The 27,748-nt window shown below is 34.9% G+C and overlaps 1 protein-coding gene across 2 annotated transcripts in view; it reads left to right on the top strand.

Annotated features, from left to right (window-relative positions):
- SLCO4C1 (solute carrier organic anion transporter family member 4C1) overlaps positions 1–23,795 on the top strand; it is a 107,247-nt gene extending 83,452 nt beyond the window's left edge. The window contains exons 13-15 of one of the 2 annotated variants that reach the window (XR_007461330.1): positions 1,177–16,523; positions 17,872–17,993; positions 22,827–23,795. The gene's annotated coding sequence lies outside the window, so the exon portion shown is untranslated. Of the gene's footprint in view, positions 1–1,176; positions 17,994–22,826 lie in introns of both variants that reach the window. The other variant, XR_007461329.1, reaches the window with a different exon arrangement.
- Positions 23,796–27,748: the final 3,953 nt, after the last annotated feature.

Raw genomic sequence — 27,748 nt, 5'->3', positions numbered from 1 at the left:
CTCTCTCCTTCTGCCCCTCCCCTCCTAAATTAAAAAAAAAAAAGTGGCTAACAATTATATTTGATCTCTAAATGGGTCCAAAAATTTAATAAATATTTATTACCTAAAAGTTTGTTATTTGACAGAAACCACATGCACATTGAAAGAAAACTTATATTTTTATTTCATTCTTAATCACAATTGTTAATGTATGCATGTTTTGGACACAGTGCAACTTCTCAAACCTGTAATCAGATTTGACACTACCATCCTCTTTTCCTATCCCACATTGGTTTTCATGAGTACTCGCTGTTTATCATAGTGATTGCTGAAAACCTAGCTTTGCAAAGATATGGCATCATCTCAAGGAATATAGTGCAGTCAAATGTTAAGATTTTGAATTCCTCAAGCTAGCAGTCTGTATGGATTATAATAGATGTCGAATATTGCTGTGTTTACTCTTTTATTTTTTTAATCTTTATTTATTTTTGAGAGAGAGACAAAGTGTGAGCAGGGAAGGAGCAGAGAGACAGGGAGACACAGAATCCAAAGCAGGCTCCATGCGCTGAACTGTCAGCACAGAGCCTGACGCGGGGCTTGAACTCATGAACCATGAGATCATGACCTGAGCCGAAGTTGGGCGCTCAACCAACTGAACCACCCAGGCACCCCTGCTGTGTTTCACTCTTAATCTCAGAATTGTGAGTTTGAGTATCACATTGTAGAGATCACTAATAAATAAATAAATATTTAAAAAACCCTTTTAAATATTCCACAGGACCTTTGTGAGTTTGTTATGGCCTAGTGTGATGTATAAAGGCAAATACAAATAGAAAATAAGAGGCTTAATTTTCCCTGGGGAAAATATTTCTTCTCTCTCTGTTTTCTTAGAGCAGTTACTTTAGAAAACTTGCGGTCATAGTTTCTTTCTGTCTCCTTCTGTTGGGAGGAGATTCTGTTTTTTATTATATTTCCTGAGGTTTTGGCCTTTGTTTTAGAGTATGATCCTAGGCAGAATTCTCCTCCAAGTTTGGACCTATTCAAACATTACAGATTATGATCATTATAGATTTATACTTATAGACATATTCACTTTTTTTATATGTTGAAGAAATGATTTGTATTCTATAACATTACCACAATGTTCTAAAAGTTAGAAGGCAGGTATGAAACTCATTTTTTAAAAATTGATTTTAGAGATGAAGAGCAATCTAACAGGGATTATGTGGCATGCCAGAAAAATGACAAGGTTAGTGCCAAGGGTAAGTATGATACCTATTTTTTCACATTATTTTAACAAATTTAGAGTATGTGGCTTTCCAGAGAGTCAAATTCAGCATCTAAATTTTAATATCTCATTCTACTTTCCATAGTGTTATGAAAGAAGAATTTTTTTTTAAATAACTGACAAAGAAGACATGGTTAAATTATGAGAAAAAGTCTTTATAATTAAAGTTTTAAAATTTGTAAGATATGAGAAATCATGTTCAAGTCAGGTTCTGGAACTTTCTTTTCAGGAGATTATACTTTATTGATATTTTTCCATATTACTTAAAATTACAATATTGTTATAGGAGTGTTGAAACAAATAAAATAATCCTATTATCCCTTTAGTCCTTTCTCAATCTTTGTCTATTTAATTTTATAAAACTGGAAAATGCAATCGTGTTACAAGGAATGTTGCTCTACTTCACTCCCCTCCCTCCACCTTTCATTTATAATCTCATGGACATAGTCAATAACTCTCTAGGTATATCTAACCCACTGTTCAAGCAACCTCATAGATTTCCAGTGTATGAATATAATGATTAGTTTAATATTCCTTTCCTTAATTAAAAAAAATAATATGGCAGTCCACTATGTTTAATTAGGTTTGAATGCACTTCTGGTCAGACAGGAGATGAATTTGATGAGTCTATCAGTTACCAAGACTAGACAATCTTACATGGTGGTATATAATATAGTCTTTCTGATAGGTTTGATACTTCAGGACATAAAGTGATCTTAGAAGGAAATTGAAAGAAGATAAAGTTTTCTTTGTCAGTATTTTTGAAACCATGTCATTCAACTTCATAGATCTGAGACTGGTATCTTAGAAATATTTCAAAGGAGTAACAAATTTTGAATAGAACATGAAGAGGACAAGATTAAATTTATATGGCCAATTAATCTATGACAAAAGAGGCAAGAATATACACTGGGGAAGACAACCTCTTCAACAAATGGTGTTGGGAAAACTGGATGGCAACATGCAAAAGAATGAAACTGGACCACTTTCTTATACCACACACAAAACAAATCCAAAATGGATTTAATCTTTAGTCCAGTATAATAATGACATGGTTTCCTCAATCAAGGGAAACAAAAGAAAATTTAATCTATCAGAACTACACCCAAAATAAAAAGGATTTTGCACGGAAAAGGAAAGAACAAGGAAATACTAACAAAACAAAAAGGCAACCTATGCAGTGGGAGAAGATATTTGCAAATGATACATGCAATAAGTTAATATCAAAAATATATAAAGTATTTATGCAACTCAACACACATGCATACACACACACACACACACACACACTCAATCCCATTAAAAAAAAGGACAGAGGAACTGAATAGACATTTATCCAAAGACGACATACAGATAGCCAACAGACACATGAAAACATCCTCAACATCACTAATCATTAAGGAAATGCCACTCAAATTCACAATGAGATATCATCTCACACCTGTCAGAAGGGATAGAATCAAAAAGACTAGATATAACAAGTGCTAATGATGATGTGGAAAAAAAAGGAATTCCCATGCATTGTTAGTGGGAATGTAAATTGGTGCAGTCACAGTGAAAAACTTGTGGAGGTTCCTCAAAAAATTAATAATAGAATTAGTGTATGATTGAGTAATTCCACTACTGGGTATTTACCCAAAGAAAATGAAAATACTAATTCAAAAAGATATGTGTACTTCTATGTTTATTTCAGCGTTATTTAAAATAGCCAAGATATAGAAGCAACCCAAGTGTCCACTGATAGATGAATAGAAAAGAAGATGTGGTATGTGTATGTGTATATATATATACATGTATATATATGTGTGTGTATATATATATGTATATATATATATAAAATTATATGACATCATGGAATATCATATATATATACATATATACGTGTGTGTGTATATATATATGTATATGTGTATGTGTGTATATATATATATATATATATATATATAATGGAATCTTACTCAACTATCAAAAAAGAATTAGATCTTGCCATTTACAACAACATTGATGGACCTAGAGGATATAATGTTAAGTGAAATAAGCCAGAGAAAGACTAATACCATATGATTTCACTTATACATGAAATTTAAGAAACAAAACAAATAAAAAAGACGAACTCAAACTCTTAAATACAGACAACAAACAGGTGGTTTCCAGAGAGAAGGTGTGGAGGAGGAGGGGTGAAATAGATTGAAAAACAAACCAAAAAAAGAAAGATAGATTAGAGTGACATTGTAAATCATCCAGTAGTAATCGTGGAAGAACATAATAATTTTAAAAAGTATGAAAGATACTCTCTTTGCAGGACTGTTTGACAAATTATGATTACAGAGCATTAAAAAAAATAACATAAAAAATAACACATGGAATACCAATGGAAGTATATGAGGTTAAGATAGTCAAGGAAAAGAACAAGATCTCTTAGACAAATGAAATTTTGAAGGAAATTATACAACTTCGAATGATGTATCTTTACAAAATTGAAAATAAAATAAAATATTTTAAAATATTAAATTACATCCAAATATGACATGCGAAATTCTAAGATTTTAAAAAAGTACACATAATTTTCATGTCTTTTAGAAATTATATGAGAAAAAAGACTTTGGGTTTTTCAAGTTTATAATAGGTAGGAATTTATTTGCAAAGTAGGTTCTGGACTCCGGTCATACTATATTATTAAGTTTTCTTATCGAGTAAATATTGTAATAAATACTTATGTCAGGAAGACTAACCAATTCATTTCCATATTCTGTTTTTATTTAAATACAATATGAAAATTCAGTTATAAGGAGGTTTGGTGTAGAAATCAGAACAGAAAAACTAGCTTTTTTTTTTCACATTGGGTTACTCTTGAACTATGCTACTCAAAAATAATGTATTTTTTAATCTCAGATGTCTTACTTCCCAATTAATTTTAGAAACAGAAATAATGTAGAATTGTTTGTCAACACTTGGAAGAATTGCAGGTGTTTTGTGTGTTTTTTTTTTAATGCAGGTGTGATTCCAATTTTGAGTTACGAAATTATTATTTTCATTTAGAACCTTCTTCTTTCAATCACATTTCCATGAGAAATTATTTTGTGCAATATAAAAGTTAAAAAAAATATTTTTAAATCACACTGAAGAATAGTGAAATAATAAGTGTATGACTCATTTTATCATTCATGAAGTGTGTCAGCCTGAGGGTTGATAAGACAATGTTGTACCAAAATGCATCAATTGAATGTCAACACGTAGGTACCAAGGGATCTCTGATATAACTTCTAAAATTTCTGTGAGGCATACTTTTTCTTAAAAGTAAGACAAAAAAGAAAAAATGTGATAAAAATGATGGAAAATCATGAAACTAGATGGAATTTTTGAGTAACTAAAATCGTTTAGACACACCTCATTTTTAAATTTTCTATTAAATTAAGGCTCAGAGAGTTTAGATGACTTGCCCCATTAGGAGTGATTCAGATCATTTCTATTGTTTTACAGTTAAGAACTTGACCGAGGAGCTTGTCCTTTTGAATCAGAACAGATTCAGATTCATTCAGATTCAATGGTTGGCAGAGAGGTCCTCTGAGGAAACACTGCTAGTGTAACGTGAGGGCCCTTTATTTGTCTGAAATAGAGGGCATTTCCAGAGAGTTTTTCTCAGTCTATGAGGGTGATAAGTTTAGCCAAGAATACCAATAACCCAGCTAGCCTCTCCAAATAAAATTAAAATAGCCAGTACTTCTTAAGGGCCTTATTGCCAATGTAGTATCTAAGAGTTTAAGTTCTTCAGTGACCATAGCAGTGTTTGAAAACCATTTCCTAAAATACTGTTTGTGTGACCTTAAGTGACACTTTCAACATCTCTAAGCTTCTACTTTTTATATTTAGATCAAGTACATGCCATGTACTGTTAGAATGCCTACTAAAAGCTATGTGTAAAACTATTTAGTTTAGCGCCTGGTACATGTTTATTCTCAAGAAAAAGTAATCATTATTTTAGATTTCATATATGATTTTTACATAACTATAAGATATAGATAATACAGTTTTCTTAGGGATGAAGGAACTAAACCAATTTAAGAATGTCAAATAACAACTAAGTAGTATAACTGATCTCCAAACCCAGGTTCTTGTCTCAAGTTCCATACCTGGCTCACACATTAGATTTGCCTAATGATTTATATAATGCTATGTCTGAGCTTACTCCTAAACATGTTGATTTAAATAAGAATCCTAATGTTTATTCAGAACTGACAGCTTTTTTACCCAATGCTTCTCTATGAAAAATGCTTCCCATGGTATCTGATAGTATGTTTTAATAATTAAAGAGAAAGATTCTATTATTCTTGTTATTATTTTATACACCTGAACATGTCCAACAAATTTCTCCCATTCTCTCCCACAGAATATCAAGCAGGTTTTTTTATTGATTAAATATCAGTATTTATTGATAAATTGATTAATTGAATTGTTTACATTTCCTGAGTTGTTTCAAAATTCTTTGTTACAATAGGTTCTAATAGCCTCAACTGGATATTTCAAAAATAATCGGAATAAGGGAAATAAATTCTCCAGCAAAATTTAACCAGTGAAGACCGTAACTAGTCAAAGAGGAAGGAAGAGATGAGGAGCTGAGCTGAAGGATACAAACATACAAAATTTAGCATAGTTACTTGTGAGGCTGGAACTGAAAACATGAGCCTGGCAAATAGAATCTGATAATGTGTTTTAGACACTGATGGCCACAATATTGGATAAAACAGCCCAAGGTTCAAAAATAAGTAACATAAAAATAAAAAGGAAAGGGAAAGGAAGGGAAGGGAAGGGAAGGGAAGGGAAGGGACGGATTGCCAGAAAACACCATCACCACCAAGATTGATATAAATAGAAGCATAATTATAATACTTATTTTAGAAACATGTGATAATACAAGTAATAAATGACTGAATACAGGTTGGATAAAAATTATTACAGTAGGTAATGAATGGAGGGCAATACATAAGAAATATGATATTTTGGAGGGTGATGGGCAAAATGGATGAAGAGGAGTGCAAGGTAAAGGCTTCAAGTTGTGGAACGAATTAAGTCATGAGGAAGAAAGGTATGGTATAAAGAATATAGTCAATAGTATTGTAATAGCGTGGTGTGGTGACAGATGGTAGCCATACTTGTGGAGAGCATAGCCTAAGGATAGATTTGTTGAATCATTATGTTGTACGTCTAAAACTAATATAACATTGTGTGTTAATGTTACTTCTATAAAAATAATATATTTTTATCTGTCTTAATAAGAAATTAGTGGATACTATCTATAACTGACAATGAATTAACAACAAATAATATTATTTAGTAACTAGTAAATAAGAAGGAACAGAAAACAAACTTGATCTCTAGTCAGTAGGTTGGTATATGTGTGGGGGAGTGGGGTGAAGAGTTCAGTGTTAGTGGAACTTATTTTTATTAAGATCTCAGCACTGTTTGACATTTCAAACTCTATGTATATATTACTTATATAAAGCTTAAAGTTAAAAACCTTTTGATTTATTCAGGGAAACTATTTTCATGGAGAATAACAGAGACTTACAAAGGGTTTTGTGGGTGTTTTAGTGGAATGTCTAAAATTTTCCTTCAATTACAATTTCTTTATTTTGAGAGAGAGACAGAAAAACAGAGAGAGTGAGTTTGGGAGGGGCAGAGAGAGGGGAGAATCCCAAGCAGGCTCTGTGCTGTCAGTGTAGAGTTGAAGGTGGGGTTTGAACTCACAAACCATGAGATCATGACCTAAGCCAAAATCAAGAGCCAGGCACTTGACTGAACCACCCAGGCGCCCCCCTTCAGTTACAATTTCTTAAACTTTGATACACCTTTGATAGCATATCATCTTTCACTCTATTTCATGCATGTATTTATGAAAAAGATGCACAGGAATTGATGTATCTCAAAGGGAAGCCCATTGTTTGAAGACTTTGTTCAAAGTCCTGATTTCTGAGATTTGGGATTTATCTGAAAATATGGAATGTACACGGACTCTGTGTCTGCACATGATGCCAGAATAATTAGCTAAACAATGAAGAATGTAATCAGTCAAGGGAATGCAAAAAGTCTTGATTCATTGCCAAGTTTTTTCTACCTTGTATGGATACAGGCTCAATGCTTGCCAGCATTTATTTAAAAAAAAAAAGTGTTTTAGATTCATTTGCTATGAATGGTTAAATATAACTCCAAGTTTTCAGTGTCCACACACCCACACACATATTCTTTCTTTCTTTTTTTTTTTTTTTTTTTTTCCTCCTTCAAGAAATCAAACCTTGAGTTTTAGGTAAAGTGTTTTTTTTTTTTTTTTGTTTTTTTTTTTTTTTTTTTTTTTTTTTTTTTTTTTTTTTTTTTTTTTACCACAGTAGTAGAAGTATTCTGGGAACAGAATACTTCATTTTTATGCTCTGAAGCACATTATTTTGTTGAAAACTAGATACAGGCAGCTTATGGCATTAAAACAATCAGGAGTTGGTCAGAAAGGCAGACTCTGTGAGTCATTCACATGGAATAAATTTTAGGTCAATGTGTGCCTTACGAGTTATGTGCTCCACAGAGCTTTGTGAATTAAAAAGGTCTGTGTACACACAACAATAAAGTACTCTGAAAATCAAAGTAATCATTATTTCTCCATTACTGATAAGCAGTCTGTCAATACAAATGAATACACCTTTTTTAAAAAAAATTAAAGGTAAAGGAAAAGAGTTTTATTCAAGTCCAAGTTAGGACTGCTGCCCAGGATACACGATCTTCATTCACAAAGAAGAAAGTGCTCCACGGAAGGACCATTCAGGGTTGTATATACTTTTTACATAAAGAGTTACAAATCAAAAGGCATTGCAGAAAGTAACAGACCTTATCTTAAGCTTTTAATATATGCAGGACTGCATGATTCCAATCCTGTGGGAACTAAGGAGGTTTTACTCGTATCTTTATGTTTAGAATGTTTCCTCCAAGGTTATTTGTTAATGAAGCAGATGTACAATGTGTACTCTGGGCAGAAACTGAGTCCGTGTGCTTTGAGGTTTTGTTGATTTGGGTGACTGTTAAAGTATGGTTCCTCTGAGACCCCTTGAGCAGGGTGGGCCCACAAACATTAAAAGTTGAAAATTTCCTTCATTTTATCAAGTCTGAAGCTTTAAGATTGAGAAAATGAGAAATCATCTACTGAATTCACTGAATATCTATATATCAGAAGCTTTAAAATTAAACTAATAAAATAAAAAGTTCATAATGTTGCTAAGATGCTACCACGAGAAATAACAAGCCTGAAGGATCTCCCAAAAAGGACCTCGCAGTCTTTTTTCTCTTCCCTCCTACTAGTACCTTTCTGACATGCTTGTATTCCATCATATTTTCTCTAGTCACAAAATACGAGGCTCTTGGACCTGAACTATGACACTGCCTGGAACAGTAACATGTGCAATCCCAACAATGGCTAACTTTACAGTGATAGTGTTATTTTATGTTATTTATGAATTCGTGAATATTAAAACAGCATTAATATTGAACAAAGGCAAGGGAAAATCTGGGGTGTATGATAGTGTGTACAAATAAGTAAGATTACAGACTAGTTTTCAATGAAGTATCTTGTTTTTAATCACTCAGAATTAACTAAGATAAAACTTTTGTTTTTTTTAATTTTCTTTTTTTTTCAAAGTTTATTTACTTGAGAGAGAAAGAGAGAGAGAGAAAATCCCAAGCAGGCTCTACACTGTCAGTGCAGAGCCAGATGCAGGGCTTAATCCCAGGAACAAAGAGATCATGACCTGAGTTGAAATCAAGACTCAGATGCTTAACCAAGTGAGTCACTCAGGCGCCCTGAACTTAGTTTTGACTTCAGTTTTTTACATTTGTTCTCAGGCTTTCCTGAGGGTATTGTTTCTGAAAGTCAAAGAGTAATTTATTCTTCAACATTTGAAAACTAAGGTCTTGGGGAACTATATCTACTTTTGTAAATATTAGTTTGTACATTTCCTCATATAGCCACCCTCAGATCAGTGATAGGTGAAAATTTAATATTGCAAAACCAAATATTCCATGAACTTCGGTACATCTCCAAATCAATGTGAGAGGCAAAATATCTTGGATAAAAAATTCCAATATTGCAAAACTAGCATAATGCTGTTAGTTTAATGCCAATACAAATGACATTTTGTTAAATATATGGTTCTTTAAACTTTAAGCTTGTTCTTTTTTTTCTCTTTTCTTGCCTCCTGGATGTCATTTTTTCTCCTGTTCCCAACTGTCTTCTTGTTTATATTGTATATAAGTTGCCTGAATCAGTTCTCAAGTCCAAGACATGCGTTTCTGATTCTCCAAATAGAATCACATACTCAGTGCTACCAAAACTGGATTTACACATTGCTCTTCTTGTTGACTATACTTATTCCATTACTTGCCTCAAGGTCACACAGATTCAAATCATAAATCTTTGGACTCTTGAATTTCTTACTAAACTAAGATACTGTCAATGCCCAACCACATTCCCTCAGCACATCCTAGGGAGCTTATTCACAGACCTTTGCCCTACTTGCTGGCATCCTGAGGGAATTTTCTAGTCATGGGAGCAGGTTTGACCCATATATGGAACTTGCTGAAAGTGCCAGGAAGTTGATTGCTTATAATTTAAACCAACATTTTAAGCTAACATTTAAAATATATAAAACAAAGACTTTGAAAATATTGAAGTTAGTTACCTAAGGAAGGTTTTCTGTGATTTTATGGAGACTGCATAATTTTATATACTCAGCTACTGATTTATGGAAATATTATAGAGAAACTTGCAAAAACAGCTGTCAGAAAATGGAAAGAAATGTCAAAGTGTCCTCATAGTGCTAGCATAAAACATACATTTCTTTTATCATATTGCCCATTTTTTTAAAGAAGATGTGGAAATCTCTGCCTTAAACAAATCATAAAAATTACATTCCTTGTCACACAAATCTAGTAAATGTGTCCTCTATCCACCTAGTTCCTATACCAGGGCATTATCTGCCAGTCATTTTGTTCCATGGCGTATTTATTATGAGCTTGCTATTTTCTATGTGGCTTATCCATGACCTGTTAGTAATTTTTTCCTAAGCAATAAAAGAAAGGTCATGACTAAAATCATGATGGAGTACCACAACTGGGGAGAAGAGAAGTATGGGGGAAGTCGATCCATGGGGTATAAGCAGACTGCTAGCCCAATTAACTTTGAGTCTTCCGGTATTGTCAATAGTGCTGGTGTTGCTGACCATTCAGTCAGTGCTGAAAGAGTTGGTAGAAAGGTTCCCGATGGTTCAGACAGGAATTAACGTAAGGGACCTCTCCCAAATCATCATCAGAAACATAATGCTAAAATGTAAAAAGTTTATTGGTTATATCTTATTGGTCTGCTACTGGCCTAGGTATAAAAAGTGCCTCCGAAATGGAGTACAGGGGCACCTGGATGGCTCAGTGGTTAAGCATCCAACTCTTGATTTTGGTTCAGGTCATGATCTCAAGGTTCCAGAGTTTGAGCCCTGCACTGAGCCCCACATTGGGCTCTATGCTGACAGTGCGGAGCCTGCTTGGGATTCTCTTTCTTCCTCTCTCTGCCCCTCCCCTGCTCATGCTCTGTATCTCAAAATAAGTAAATAAATTTAAAAAATGAAAAAAAAAATGTAGAGTACAGAACACGCCATATATATCCTTGCATGCATTCAAATTATCTCATATTTGGCACTTGACGAAATCAATACAGATCAGATATATTCAGAACCTGTTATGTTCCTAAAACCAGTTCAAATGTCTTCACCTATGTTAAATTCTTGAGTCCACACAACCTTTTCAGGTGAGTTTAATAGATGAGGAAATGGAGATTTGAGAAGATTAAATGACTTTGTTATTCAAATTAACCACTATAAAATGATGAAAGAATACACTTAAGGTACAGTAACATGAAACCTCATTCTCTTCTCCCTGCAAACACACACACAAAGTATCTTTTTGAGGCAGGTTTAGATCCAGTAAATAATTGTTCTGAACAACCTATAACTAAACGTAGTCCAGGAAATGGGTTTCAATACTTAGAAATAATAACATGCATCATAAAATGTACTGAATACTAACAGAAGCCCTGGATAAGTAGAAGACCATAGGAAATCATCTACATTGTTTGACAACATTTGACTTTTTTCCCACTGATAAATAAAACGAAAGAAACAGCAGTATAAATAAATCAGTTGTAATCACTATTTACCTTTTATAACTTTTACTTCTCTTCACAAAATAAATCAGAAATAAAGTTATATCACATCAAAGTTTACTGGCCCAGCATTGCCACTGTCAGAGAATTTAGAAGAGAAATAGAAATGCTACTTTACCCCCAGATGCCTCTTTATCTTCCTCTAATCTTCAATTGACCTTTTTACCACACTTTCAATGCATTCTCTTGGCTTTTATCACTGCTGGCAAATATGAAGAGGTGGGAAAATGTTGAAAAAAGGCTTAAAATACTCTTCAGGATTGCTGTCTTCTCAGAGGGAGGAAAACTGCATTAATTTGACTTCTTTTTCCTTTGGCTTACTTCCCAATATGAATGGTCATAACCCTCTAAAAGATTTGTCTCTTCCTCTCCCCCCACTCCCCATCACACTTAAAATAATGTTTTCACTAGACTAATGTTTTTCAAAAAACAGAGCAAAGATTTGGCTTCAAGCAGATTTTGTTTTCCTACCCTGCAAAACTCTTTTAGAAAAAAAAAAAAAAAGATCTGGTTAAAGCCTTGAAAATGGAAAAGGGTAAACTACAGAGAATACAAATATTCTCACTTGTTTTTCCTTATGCCTGAGAACAAAGTTTCTTGAAAATTACCAAACTTAAAAAGAAAGGTCTGATGATTTGTCGTTTTTTCTCTCATGATTATACACATTATCCTCTGTGGAATTAGGTGGTTCAAAGGAATAAATATTAGGAAATGGAGTTCTCAATTAAGGGTACTCTTTTATTTTTAATTAACTATGTCCATAAATAAAAGGAGCTCTTAAATGCAGTTACTATTCTTTATTTAATGGTGAGATTTAAAGGATTTGTCAGGGGTATCCATAGATCGGAGCCTGGATACTTGCATACCACTTGCCTTTCCTTCGATTAGAATGAAATTATGAGAAGAAATATGGGTTTATGTAATTAAATATGGTATTAATTAATCATAATTATATATTATTCTTTGTAATAATTACTGTAATAATAATATGCTATTCATTCTTAGTTTTGACTATTTGGCCCTGTTCTTTCATATGGTATTTGTTACCTGTAACTTTGGGGATCCAGAGATCTTTTTTTTTTCCATTTTCACAATATTCTAATTCTCTAAGTTTAGAGAAATCAAGTCAGCATCTCTGCTTTCAGGAATGAGATTTTTCTTTGTGTAGCAAAACAAATAAGTAAATAGCAGGCATCTGTGCAAAAGCTTTATTGTAATCACAAAATCCAGAGCATGGGGTTTCTGAAAAGTTCTTGACATCATTGATTCAGCCTTTAAAGGAACATCCTAATAGAAAAACTTCAGAATTAAAAAAAAAAAAAGCAAAAAAAATTCTAGTTGTAAAATACTGTGATACTTTCAGATTCTTGCTATTTGTCTCTGTCATTGATATTTTATGAGGGTCATCTAGGAAAATGGAGCTTAATCTCCATCTTCAGTTATACTATTTTAAAAACTGGCCCATCAATAGGTAGAAAAAGATTGCCTTCAAAATGATATGGATCAGCTCTGTGTTTTCTTCTATAACATCGCTACAGTACAAAGATGACACCGGAGAGCCATCAGGAACATGGACAAGTCGTACTTAATCTAAAAACAAAGGTAAAGTGCCTTCTTACTGAGTGTCATAAAAGCAAGGACAAGCCTACTGAGGGTGGAGAAGCTGCTTTTACCAAATCAAATTTTCTCTCCCAGCCTAACGTATCATCTAGCTTTAATTGTAGTCACATGCTTAAAAAATCCTTTTGGTCATTCCTGGTATTCCAAAATTTGCATTTCATCATTTGAAATTTGGAAGTAGAGAGGCTCATATTATGCTAACATCAACCTTTGTTTTAAAGGGGAAAAGTTGCATCCCCCCCATATTAATATGTAGAAAGGGTGAAGAATTATGAGGTAAGGCATTGGACTAACATCCTTTCCTCACAAAATAAATTTTCTAGGAATAATAAACCCATTATGTGAAATCATGTATTAGGGCTAAATATTTATGTTTTGATATTTATGTATTCAAATAATAGTGTTTACTTCCTATAATTTATCTGCTTTTTCTTACAATGCTATGACCTTGTAGGCTAGCACAGTTCTCATGTCCTTCCATGCCAACCTCTCTATATTAATTTATAATACAGTAAACTCATTCAAATTCAGCAACTCAAACAATTTTAATTCTGATAACTTGGTAATGTATTCTCTTTGGGATTGTTCAACATGTCAATTTTTTTTTTTTGTCATCCCCAGCTGTTTTCCAAGATGTCTTCTGTCAGGATCTCCCTTAAATCAGTGTTTCCTTTCTGTAATGATATTTATCTATTTCCTTTCTTGAGATCCTAGTGGTATATAGTGATTGAAAGGAGAAAGAAGCTTATGAAGAGAAAAATATAAATCAGGAGGTATTTAACAAACGTGGCACTTCTTACACATGACCTGCCTTTATTTTCCTACTTGCATAAATGAATGCTAATAAATAGGCACTTCTAAGAGTAGATTGTTACTTTGTTTTTCCCAGTAATGCTAAAAGATTCATGTAAATATTCGTTCTCTTTTTCTCAAATAAATTAAGTGAAACATCATGAAAATGAATGATCTAGAATAAGTGAATAATAATAGAATAAGTGAATAATAATAGAATAAGTGAAAAATAAGAAAGACACTTTAAGAATAATACTGTGATATGAGAAACCATGTGGAATGCTCAGACTGTATTTCTACCACACATGGAGTTCTGTAAGATCTTTTCTTTCCATTATTCACACATTTGGATATATATATCTATTCTATCTCTGTTTCTATCTGTCAACTCCAACAGTACCACACCATTTTGGAGTAGAGGAACAATTACATTTAGGATGATTTATTTTTGTAATTTTTTAATGTTTATTCATTTTTGAGAGACAGAGACAGAGCATGAGCAGGAGAGGGGCAGAGAGAGAGGGAGACACATAATCTGAAGCAGGCTCCAGGATCCCAGTTGTCAGCACAGAGGCCAACATGGGGCTCAAACCCACGAACTGAGATCATGACCTGCTCCAAAGTTGACTGCTCAACTGACTGAGCCACCCAGGTGCCCCACATTTAGGGTGACTTATATACTATAACCGGTTTCAGTGCTGAGGGGATAGCAAATTTCTTTATTCATGCCTGTTTGTGACTCAGGACATTTAGGAAAGATCTGAATGAGGTTTTCCTAGTAGCCACAATGTGTTCTTATTTTTCTCTGTAATTTATAACTTTATGCTATTGTGAAAATCAAAAACAATATCTGCAGACATTAGGTCCAATACCTTCTTTTATACTCATTCTCTGTTTACTCATTTCCTATTCTCTCTTCAACCCACTCTAATCAGAGTTGCATTTCCACTGCTCCACTAAAGTTACTTTTTAAAAAATATTTATTTATGTATTTTTGAGAGAGAGAATGAGAGCATGAAAGCAGGGGTGGGGCAGAGAAAGAGGGAGAGAGAGAATCCCAAGCAGGCTCCATGCTGTCAGTGCAGATGTAGGGCTCAATCTCATGAACTGTGAGATCATGACCTGAGCCAAGATCAAGAGTCGGACACTCAACCGACTGAGCCACCCAGGTGCCCCTAAAGTTACTCTTGTATAAGTGCTTTGTGATCTCTATCTTTGAAACCCAGTGGATGATCCACAGTGTTCCCTTACAGGATCTCTTAGCATTTAACACCATTGGTCTATCTCACCTTTTCCAATATTTTCTTTACTTGACTTCTGGGTTACAACAGTCTTCAGAACCCTGCACACATAATTTTACTCTTACTTCACAAGTGTTTCCTTTTTAGACTCCTCTGATTTCTTCTCCTTTTTTTTTTTTAACTCGTAGCCAGAATTACTATCAAACTCCATTAATTGGGACAGAGACCCTTGTGGTGTTAGGAAAGACTTGCCCCTCATGTAGCACACTACCTGCACGTTTTTCTCCTCTTTGAATCACTACATCTTGGAGCATATGGTGCTTATCGGCACAACTTTCTTTCTTTCTTTCTTTCTTTCCGTTTTTTTTTTTCTATTTACACTCACATCCAGATGGTCTGATTTAATTTCAAAGCTTCAAATACCATCTTCTACACCTGTAATTCCCTACTTTATATCTCAAGCATTCATTGTGTTCCTAAACTCAGATGTCAGTAACTATCAATGCCTGCTTGACTTTTGTACTTGAATATGTAATAGAGCTCTTTATCAAGCGTCATTATTTGAATTGTTTTCTGCCATAAACCTGAGAGTGCTTCAGTCTCCATAAATGACACCTTCTATTTCACAACCAAACCTTGACCAAACCATGAACAGGGAAATCGTCTCAATCTTAAAACTGATACCCTGAGCTTGATTAACTCTCAATTCTTCTTCCACTGCTGCCACATTCGCCCAGGCCACATAGCTTCTCACCTGGGTATTGTAGTAGCTTCGGCCCAATTTAGTTAATGAGCCACAAGAACTTCAAGTAATTCTGCTAACTAGGAGAAGATGTAGGAGTAAGGCAAACGCAGAAAAATAAGCTTGAAGGGGACAGGGTCGTTTGTGATGACATTTATTAACATCTGATGTTGTACATATGAAAACTAAGGATGAAAGATTGGTTTTTAGGACTCAAATAACTTTAGATTGAGAACCCTAATAGGATTTAAGACAAAAATTCTATTCCATGATAATTTTAGTGTTCTTAGTGATTTGAAAGTTGTAGGGTCGACGGGGAAAATACTACTTTGTTTACATTCAGGAACATTGGATCTCTGGACTTAAATATGACAGGTAAGATGCAAAGGTGGGATATCACTTTAAAGTTTATATGAAGTGTGAGCAATCAATATGTGCATTTAATTAACACGTTTCTACTTGTTTAGGATATTTTGCTTACTATAAGGACTAATAAAAGCTCTGATATACCAGGCTCCCCTCTGATGGCAGTAATGATTCTGACCCAATCTACTTGCTTGTACTTTCACACATTCCAATTTATCCTGAATGATCTATTTTGCCACTGGAAACAAGGTAGGATAATAAGAAATACAAAGTTCTTTTAACTAGATCTCTGAATCAGGTTTTGAATCATTGAGGTGAATCATTCTGATGTCTGGCCCCAGGCAGTGGAGAAGAAATCCATGAAAGAGAGCTTCTGAAAAATGTCCACTACTCTCAATCCCTTCCAGGTATATGGCCCTCTCTGAGAGCACTGAGCTAAGAACTCTTTCTTGACTTTATTTCTTAAGTTTAAGTGATACATCTCATTTAAAACTCCTTCACTTCTCTTAGTATTTCTCCTTGACCTCCTTAGATTAGAATGTGGCGAGCAAGCGGCCATGAAAGAAATAAAACTGAGAAACAAAGTATATGATAAGCACTGAATCCCAGGTAACAAAAGAAAATCTCTAACATTCTAAACAATGAGGATACATTTTGTTTTGAAAACTAAAGAGCCCATCAACTGATGACTGGATAAAAAAGATGGTTTATATATACTATGGAATACTACTTGGTGATGAGAAAGAATGAAATTTGGCCATTTGCAGCAACCTGGATGGAACGGGAGGGTATTATGCTAAGTGAAATGAGTTAGTCAGAGAAAGACAGGTATCCTATGTTTTCACGCATATGTGGATCTTGAGAAATTTAACAGAAGACCATGGGGGAGGGAAAGGGAAAAAAAGTTACAGACAGGGAGGGAGGCTAACCATAAGAGACTCTTAAATACTGAGAACAAACTGAGGGTTGATGGGGGGTGGGGGAGAGGGGAAAGTGGGTGATGGATGTTGAGGAGGGCACTTGTTGGGATGAGCACAGGGTGTTTTATGGAAATCAGTTTGACAATAAATTATATTAAAAAAACTAAAGAGAAGCATATTTTATTATTGCAATAGCTCATCCTCATGGTTATTACCATGTGTACTATAAAGAGCCATGGTCTTAACCTCATACCTTATTTCCAATTGAGAAACTGCTTATAATCACCCTCCGTGTAATAAAGTACTGTGCTCTTCAAATGTCCAGTAAGTACTTATTTAAAAATTATTTTATTTCACTTTGATATTTTGTTTGATATCTTTCCACACACAAGAAAATTTCACTATTAATCATAATTATGGAAAGTGAAGAAGTCTTTAAGAAAATATAAATAAGCCTAAAAGTTTGGTGAATTCAGATTTTATTATTTTGAATTTAACATAATGGTAAACACCATGAAAGGCTAACAAACATTAAATTATCCGTAAGATGGAAGGACAGTGTTAATTTTTCTTTAGTGATTTTTTCTTTAGTTTGTGTGTGTGTGTGTGTGTGTGTCCTCATAATTTGCATTTTTAATCCTTTAGCTCATATAGACCTTTCATGTTTCCTTTTGCAGTTTTTCAGTTTTGGTTTGTTTGTACCCAGAACTGTCCAAGATCAAAGCCTTATTGAGCATTTTCGGGGAGTCATATTCACATTTCTATATCACATTTCAACTAAAACAAGATTCAAGACGGAGTGAGTGTTGAAATGGAAAAAAATACTATGATAACATTGTCAACTAGTCTTAAATATTTCAAAAACTTTCACTTTCTTTCCTGAGTTAGGGTTTGTTTTAGAATGGTTTTAGCAGTTTGTTTTCATGCCCTGTCTCTAACATCTCCTCCTAACTTACCAGCTGGTAAAAGTGTTTTTCCTTTTCCAATTTCCTTCGAAGTCCTTCCTGTTGCACTCAGAATGGCACTTAGCTGCCAGAAGCAGCAATCTGGTTCAAGTGGCTTCATTAAGAGAAAGGTTTATTTCTTTCTTCAGGTATAAGAAATTGGAGGTGGAAAGCCAAGGAATAGTATGTTGGTGTCATGAATAATAGGGCCCTGACTACTTCTTCTTTCTACTCTACCACACTTAGCATGTGGCTTTCATCCTAAGCTTGACTTGTGGTTCAGTATGGCTGTTGGAGTTATCATAGCATCTTTCTAAGCTGTAGAAAAAGGAAGGGCAAAGGTCAAAATATTTCTCAGAGGTCCTACCAAATCTCTGCTTTTACATCATTGGTCATTTCCAACTGCAAAGAATATGTCTCCTATGCTGTCCTTAGCATATGACTTTAATTCATCAAAATCTACCTTGGAAAATGTCTACTAGTTTTATTAACAGTAAAGGATATTTTCATCTGTAATGGTACAAGGTCTTAGGCTGGGATTTTCCAGACTTCAGTAATTTTAGTATCACCTTCAAATTTTTGACACATACAGCTTGGACTATCACTTAATTAATACATTATGTAATTAATACATAGCTTTGAAAATATTCTTTGCGATAATCTGCTTAATATAATAGGTTTGGTATTTTAGTTATGCTTTTTCAAGTCACATGAAAACAAATATCATAAATAACTATTTCAAAAAGTTGATCGATGTCTTTTCTAAAATCATCTGTACACAATTAGTTCACATACTATCAGCAATGGTTAGTTAATATTATGTGTCAACTTGACTATACTATGGTGCCCAGTTATTATGGCCAAACAGTAGTCCAGATGCTGCTGGGAAGGTATTTTTTAGATATGTTTAATATTTACAATGAGTAGACATTAAGTAAAGCAGAACACCCTCCATCATATAGATGAGCCTCATCCAATTAGTTGAAGACTTTAAGATCCTCAAGATTGCATGGTGATGAGCATCCCTGGATTGTATCTTTTCAGTGCAGATCCTGAGAGGTAGAGGGTCTTTTCCGTTAGAAAATTCCCCAGGGAAGAATTGCATCTGGCCTGGTTTGCATACCTTGCCCAGCACTTGGCACTGTTTGGACAGAAGAGTGAGGTACTGTTATTGGCCTGACCTTGTGCATATTGACCCATACCTGTTCATGACAAATTATTTGGATTATAAGAACTGCAGTTGCTGCAGAGTATTTTTATTTGTTCATGAGTAGCTTCCTTTTGCCCCTAAGGTCACACTGTACGGGTGGAACAAACTTCTTGAAGTCTGGCTCTGGTTTCTTTGGTGCTACGTTTGAGAGAGAGGAAAATAAAATAATGCTTGTGGGTGTGTGTGAAGGAGAGAGGGAAGCAGAGAGAAGGATAAGAAGGAAGGAAGAGAGAGATAAAGGATAGAGAGGCAACACCATTAAATGAAGAGAGAAGGAGAAACTGAAAAAAAAAGCAAAGCAATAAGGATCTCTATGGAAACAGAGAAAGAAATGTGGGGGACAGAGAGAATATGAATTGATAAATTGAAGATACAGGTCTGCCTCAGAGCTCTCTGCCTTGGCGAAAGCCTATATGTTCATGGAAAATTTTGACTCCACTTTGAAAAACATGGCTTTAGATGAAAAGAATTGCTTACTTGCAAGAATAGGAATGAGATTTTACAAAAATAATTGTTGAGTCTTGATGCCTGACTAGATATAATTGAAAATGGTTATTATCCTATAAGTGTTTTATAAAGTGTAGTGAAATATGCCTTGAACTTAACCCCTTCAGCACAAACTATACTTCTCCTAGTTATGAAAAGCAAAATATGGAGTATATTTTGTACTCTTGGCTTTAAAACCACACACAAAAGAGGAAGAAATGGACTGTGCATTCAAATTTTTTTTTGCCTAAGGCCATGTAGAAACACAACAACATATAAGCCGGTTATCCCTCTCAAATTTAAGTCAATTATAAAATCAACAAATCCTTCCAAAGGGGTTGAGATCAGGCATCTCTTATTGAATTCCTTTCTACCTGTCAACGGTTTCTTAAGAATCTAGTAGATACATACTTATTCAGTGGTTAATATGAATTCAGTTTCCATAACTAAAAATGTGTTGCCTCATAGAAGGGAGACTGGGAATCTGTATGGCATTTGGCTTTATGGACATATTGAAAATGAAATATTTATGTACAAATATACTTTGAAACATATTGCAGTAACATATTGGGCAGGGTGTTTCTTTACAAAATTTTTTTTTACATTTATTTATTTTTGATAGAGACAGAGCACAAGTGGGGGAGGGGCAGAGAGAGGAGACACAGAATCGGAAGCAGGCTCCAGGCTCTGAGCTGTCAGCACAGAGCCTGATGCGGGGCTTGAACACACAAACCATGAGATCATGACCTGAGGTGAAGTCAGACACTTAAACAACTGAGCCACCCAGGTGCCCCAGGGTGTTCCTTTTTAAATGTCAACCTTAATTTTACAACAAGGTTTGCATCACAGCATTGCAGCAAAATCATGGGGCACTGTTTCCTTACAATTGATTATATGAGCCCTAAATCTGACCATTTGTGCCCATTATTTGTAAGACTAATGGTGTTGTCCTCTTTCTCCATAATGGTCATGCATCCCTTGAAAGAAGGGAGAATATTTTATCCTCCATATACTTTGTTTTTAATCTTCCATATATATTTTAAAAATACTGAGCACAGATCTAAGCATATGGTGCATGCATAATTCATATTTATTGACTTGATGTGGTTCATCATACCTTAATATGGCTGCCAGAAGATCTTGTGAATCAGCCTACAAACTAATTTCTTTTTAGATTCCCAAACCTTTCTTGCCTTAACATTCCTTTCAAAGTATCCAGTATACTGTCCCCTGACTATAATCTGGGCCAAAACCTTGACGAGGGCATATGAACATGTATGTCACTGTCTCCTTCCATCTCATCTTTGCTGTTGTTTGTAAGGTATTATTTTGTGGTTTTCTTTCTTTCTTCTTTCTTTCTTTCTTTCTTTCTTTCTTTCTTTCTTTCTTTCTTTCCTTCTTTCTTATTGAGTCATTAAGATTTTTATTATATTCTTGGAAAGATGCACTTATGGCTGGCTACCTCCTCATTGTCGTATCTTTATCCTGAATCCAGACTTATGGCTCTGCATATTTTTCACATCCAGTTTGGGAGAGCAAGTCACACATCTGGGTCCCCAAATCAGAATGGGTGATATTACAGACTGAATTGTGTCCCCTCAAAATTCAAGCCTTTATCCTTGGTATGGCTGTATTTGAAGACAAGGCCTTTAAGGAGATAATTAGGGTTAAATGAGTCTTAAGGGTGAGGCCCCAATCCAATATGACAGGTCCCCTTACAAGAAATGAAAGAAACACCAGAGATGAACATGCATGGAGGAAAAATGTTGTGAGGACACAGTGAGCTAAAAAGTTCCAGTCCGTGTTTTAGTCTACAACTGTAGAGAGAAGCCTCAGGAGAAACCAAACCTGCCAACACCTTGATCTTGGACTTCCAGCTTCCAGAACTGTAACAGATAAATTTCAGTTATTTAAGCCACTCACTCTATGGTATTTTACTATGGCAACCCATAGCAGACTAATTGGCATCTACAAAATTTCAGAGCAGAAGGCATACATATAGATAGGCCATTAATATCATTAATTTATAAAAGAAATCTATAAGGATTAAATTTTTTTATTGTTTATTTATTTTTTGAGAGAGAGAGAGACAGACAGACAGAGCATGAGCTGGGAAGGGCAGAGAGAAAGAGAGACACAGAATCCGAAGCAGACTTCAATTGGGACTCGAACCCACAAACTATGAGATCATGACTTGAGCCAAAGTCGGTTGCTTAACCAAGTGAGCCACCCAGGCACCCCATGTAAGGACTTTATTGAGAATATACTTTTTAGTATAACATGAAGTATAACACACGTAGAGAAAAATGGGTAAATCGTGAGTGTAAATTCTGATGATCTTTTTCCAAAGTAATTCCAAAGATTACACCCATGTAATCACCAACAAGATTAAATTATAGGACACTATGATTTGTATGTAAGTACATGTGTATGTTGTGAGATAGTGATTAATTTATTTGTTCTTTATGGATATCCACATATCCAATAAATTCAGCAAAAATTATTAGAAAGATATCTAGTTTTTATTATTCTTCATGCCAACTTTGCCAGAAATCAGGTTCTATCTGTATGTGTTTCTTGTTCGTATTGTTCTATCTGCCCCTGTACTACATGGTCTTAACTACTGTAGTCCTATAAGTGTATGTTATTCAACACTGTCTTAGGTGTCCATGCTTCTCCACCTTTTTACAGAAATGTGAGAATCAACCTGGCAATCTCCATTAAAAGAACTGCTTGGATTTTGATTGGTGTGACATTGAATCTACAAATCAATTAACAGAGACATAGTATATTTATAGTATTGAGTTTTCTGATTCTCAAGTGTTTTATCCTTCCATTTTTTTATGTCTTAATTCCACTCTGTGATAGTTTGTAACTTTATGTGTAGAGCTTTTACAGATATTTCATTGTTTATTCATAGATATTTGATATTTTGATAGGACTGTAAGTTACACCATTCTTTCCTCTTTTTTTTTTTTTTTTTTGGCGGCAGAGTGATAGAGGAAGAGGAACAGATAGAGGGAGAGTTTGAATCCCAAGCAGACTTCATGCTGTGAGCACAGACCCCTAATTGGTGCTTGATCCCACAACCCTGGGATCATGACCTGAACTGAAATCAAAAGTCAGATGCTCAGCCAACTGAGCCCCCAGGTGCTCCACATCATTTTACATTTATACAAATACTTCTTCTAGCTTATGCTACTACATCTAAGGTCAGCTTAATCATAGTTTGGGATAACTATTCTTGTGTTTATAAAGTTAAGGTGAAACATTACATCTTAATAAAGTAACTTTTTTCCCCCTAATTAAATGGATTTGAATAAGGTGAAAAACTAAAATCTAGAACCTCTTTTCACTATTTTATTTGTTGGGGGCAAACTTTAAAACTTATCACTGCCATTTTTCTTCAATTACAAAATTAGAAGGATATGAAATGGTCAGGGGGAAGTTATTACTGGAAACCCAGAAATGGTCAACAGGTATCTAATTTTATTCATTGAACAAAGAGAGCTAAAGGGGGTAAGTTCTTTTGGCAAGAACTTAAATGTATTTAAAAGGGAAGAAAACTACACTAGTTGTTTGTTTCATGAGTGGAAGAAAAGGATACATGGAATTGAAGAAGCTAGGGGGGAAAGTGTCTATTAAATAAACACCTATCATTTGTGAAGCAGTTCTAGCATGAGGTGTGGACCTTTGGTTTCTCTTGGGCAGTGATCTTATGTTTTATGTATTTAGAGTGAGATTCTATAGCTGGGTAATGAGTGGGTAGAGTGAGAGAATACGTTTTAATTTCAATTCATATCAAATGACCATGATCACAGATTTAGCACCTTAGATTTACTTCCCTGTACTTGAGTCATCTATTGCTATGAATCCTGAGAAAGCAGTATTCTGACAGCATGCTGACAGCATCTATCCATGCTGACAGCAGAGAGTCTGATTCCGGGCTGGAACTCACAAACCACGATATCATGACCTGAACTGAAACCAAGAGTTGGACATTTAACTGACTGAGCCATTCAGGTACACTTGAAAACAAAATTTTAAAGTGTCAAGAGAACATGGAAGTAGAAAATATTAATTAGGAAAACTGAAACCAATCCCAATACAATTATAGTAATAAGAGTGATCTAAATATTTGTGCTTAATGGTGAAGAGTCTCAGATTTGATTATGTAAAACCAGTGTGATTCAAAAACATGGCATTTGCAGGCTAGAGATTTTGAAAACACAGTAGGTAACAATGACAGATATAGTTAACTGAATTCAACTAAAATAAATTTAAAGGAAGGCATGGGTAACAAATAAAATGCAGTAACAATAATCATTGTTAAATGATATAGTTTTAATTATGTTCAGGGACTACATATGTCTTCAAAACTATAAATGACTGTGATTCTCATGTCCTTAATAACAAGGGAAAATGTATTATCAAAAATATCAGTGAAATCTAGTTAGGAAAAGGAAAAGGTACATTTTTTATATTGGATATAAATGAGAAAATATTTCTGCTTTTTTATCATCATCATGGGATACAATTTATACTTCTTCTAGTCTGTGTGTTTGGATAGTCCATGAGATAATTTCCAGACTTAGATTTTTTTTTCCCCTATGTCCTTGAATTATTGTGTTGAATGGCTCTTAATGAAATACAATATATTTTGAGTAAAATTTGAAAAAAAGTTTTTTTTGGCTACTCCATGTGGAATTTGAAAAACATGAGGCAGCCTATTAAGCTTTGGGGAGAAGGTGGAGGGGAGGAGAATGTTCTTTCAATCCAGAGTTGAGAATGATAACTTGATAGGTGTCTGTACCTTTCCTGGAATAGGTAGATCGCTCTTAATCTTCAATCACACCAGTCTTTATATGTTATTTTAGTGGTTATCTTAAGTAAATGTCAAATTTCTCCAATTTGCTTAGGTTGTCTTCCTGCCTAATATTGGCTTTATTCTTCATCCTGTACTTACAGCCTAACTCAGGCTCTGCTGAGGGACAGGCAACATGAGAAGACAAGACACTAGGGTTAGAGCCAGATGTTGACGTAGTTGGAGAATTTCCTGAGCCATCACAGAGTTGTCAGAGTGATCTTATTTTCAGATCTGGCTATCTCAGGGCTTCAAGAGTGTTGGTCACCAAAACAACACCCTCAGTGGAACACCAGCAGCCTCATGCTCATTGTTGTCCAAGGCAACTCTGGATGTCTATACGCCTGTTATTCTGAGATTTATTCAAGTGAGTGTCCATATTTTCCCCATTTTGGTGGAGTTAAAAATGAAAAGGAATATGTGATAGTAAAACTAATTGAAGAAAACCCATGAAAGTAATAGAAAAATGAATGTGATCCAAGTGTTCTATATTCATTAACCAATTATAATTTTCAAATCAATTGCACTGTCAGATTAAACACACAATTTTTTTCAGAGCCTGTACTTTGAAGTCAACTGATTATCACATGCTTTCAAATTAATACACATCACCAACAATAAAAATCCTGAAGTCTGAGTAAATTGGCAATTATGCTGATGAATAAAGAAATTAGAATACAAAGGGCTAGTCTTGCTTTGCAATACAATACTCAGTCTTCTCTTGGTAAAGGTTTCAGGTGAGTAATCTGTACCCGTACTACTCTACACATTTATGGGGCATTTTGGAGGGGACAGGCTATGGATTTATAGTAAGGTAATTTCTCTGGCGTATATTTTTACCTTATCAGATAACCAAATGCTGCTGCTGTGTAGTAGAGGCCTTGCTCTTCATTAGACTGTGCATGTGAATCTACCGGAAGAGGAGAGAGCAGAAGACATAAAAGAATTGTCTCTCTCCAGTTACCATGTCAACATCTGCCATATTCTTCCTCAGCAGCTCCAACCCTCTCCGTGATGGCTATTGGTTGTGAAAAGCATGGGTATGTGTCTGTCACTATAGCTGATGCCCACCTTGTCAATGCCAATGTCTGTGCCAAAACCTAGATTCTGATACTTGGAAAATTGGGATCCAGAGTTGGGGGGGCTATAGTCCTTAGGGCTACAGAGTATTGAGCAGAACTGGAGAGCATGTTCATTTTCTGATTCTAGCTTACATTTTCTTAGAACCAAGTCTAGTATGTCATGAACGAAGATCATTTATATATGCCTGCAGGCCCATCTGCCAGTTGGCCCAGATTCCAGTCTGACAATAGGCTAATACTTCATGCATCCATTTCTCTCATAAAGATCAGTTTAGGCCACAAAACTTAACCTGCTTGCACACCTCCTCCAGGAAACATCCATCATGCCTGAGTAACTCTGATTCCCAGCAAAGGACACAGGTGGGACACAGAGTGGGGAGGGGCAGAGTAGGAAACAGCAAAGGACACAGAGTGGGGAGGGGCAGAGTAGGAAACACAGAATCTGAAGCAGGCTCCAGGCTTTGAGCTGTCAACACAGAGCCCAACATGGGGCCTAAACCCATGCACCATGAGATCATGACCTGAGCCAAAGTCAAATGCTTAACCGACTGAACCACCCAGACACACCAGAATTTGTTCCTTTCATCAACTATTGCACCTAAATGAAGATGTCAATTAAAATTGAACCCAGGAATTTTGACTTGCCAGAATGTCTCCTCTTCAGAAGTTATTTTCAATTTCTTTAAGTCAAAAATTCCTGAAATGATATTTGGATTTATAAGGATTTATAAATCCTTATAAGGATTCCCCAAAATACATTTTCTTCAGAGAATTTATATTTGAGAGGAGTAGAATTTTGATTCCTATTAAAATGATTTATCTTTATTGTTTCATTCTATTTCAAGAGCAAGTCAATTTTGTAAATTCATTTCCAAATGTCTCTAGAGATCTGCTGACTACTCTCAAGCAATTACAAATAATCAAAGGGTAGACCATTATCTGAGATGGAGTGATGGTTCTATTAACTTCTAAAGTGAGCATCCGTGTATATAAGAACAGTGAATTTTCCCTAAATTCTAATCTTAACTACCTACCTCTTAACAGGAAATAAATACAGGAGACCTTCTCTATTGAAGTGGAAATAGAGACACACATTTCGGTTGTTTATAAAAATCCACTATCTCAAGTCAATGGAAGACTATAGTAAGGAAACATGTGACACTTTCAAGATTCATAGACATTTCGGGATTTAAAGGAAATGGAAAATGGCACTTCAAAGCTAATAAACAGTTTAGGGGTTTGGTTTTCCATAGTTTCACTAGCTGGAGCAAGTTGAAGGATAGCAAGAACTATTTATTGCCTGGAAATTATTCATCAGAATTCTTACATGACGAATAATGAAATTTTAGAAATAAATAACATAGGTATGGGAGCAGCTAATAGGTATTTTTGGAGCACTCACTTGTAGAGGAACTCTACCAGATAAGTTTGAGGTCTTTTAGTCTCTCCAGCCTGTGGTTGCTCATTCCAGTCATGGGGCCAGCTTCGTGGGAACTGCCACTTGCTCTCAAGTTTCCTTGGAATGTCACAGAGATGATCATGGGTCATAGACTGCAAAGCATTCTTGAACTAAGGCAGTATAAAACACAATCTTACAGAGCCTGTGTATTCTTTAAATGCCCTGCCCTGCCTTTTGCTCCCCTTTTCCTCCTCCGAGTCATTTCTAGACCACTATACATTCCCCTCCTCATCAGCTAACTTAGCAGGAGCTACTTATTTGGTTACCTATGTGCATCATCTTTCTCTTGAAAATTTCCCAGCTTTGTCATATGTTAGAAAAGCAACTCGTGCTTCACAGAATTCATACTTTTGTTATATGTTCCCAACAGTAAAGTTGGCAAATTTTGATGAATTAATGAATCCACAGGCAAATGTAATTAGATGTTAACATGCAGCCATACTAAGGCATGACATTTAAGTTCAAATAAAGACTTTTTTTTTTTAATAACTCAAAATACGGTTGGGAAT

Source organism: Panthera uncia (genome assembly GCF_023721935.1).
Source record: "Panthera uncia isolate 11264 chromosome A1 unlocalized genomic scaffold, Puncia_PCG_1.0 HiC_scaffold_17, whole genome shotgun sequence".
Taxonomy (NCBI): Eukaryota; Metazoa; Chordata; class Mammalia; order Carnivora; family Felidae; genus Panthera; species Panthera uncia.
Note: the sequence above shows the minus strand (reverse complement) of the source record. Positions and strands in the feature narration are given on the sequence as shown.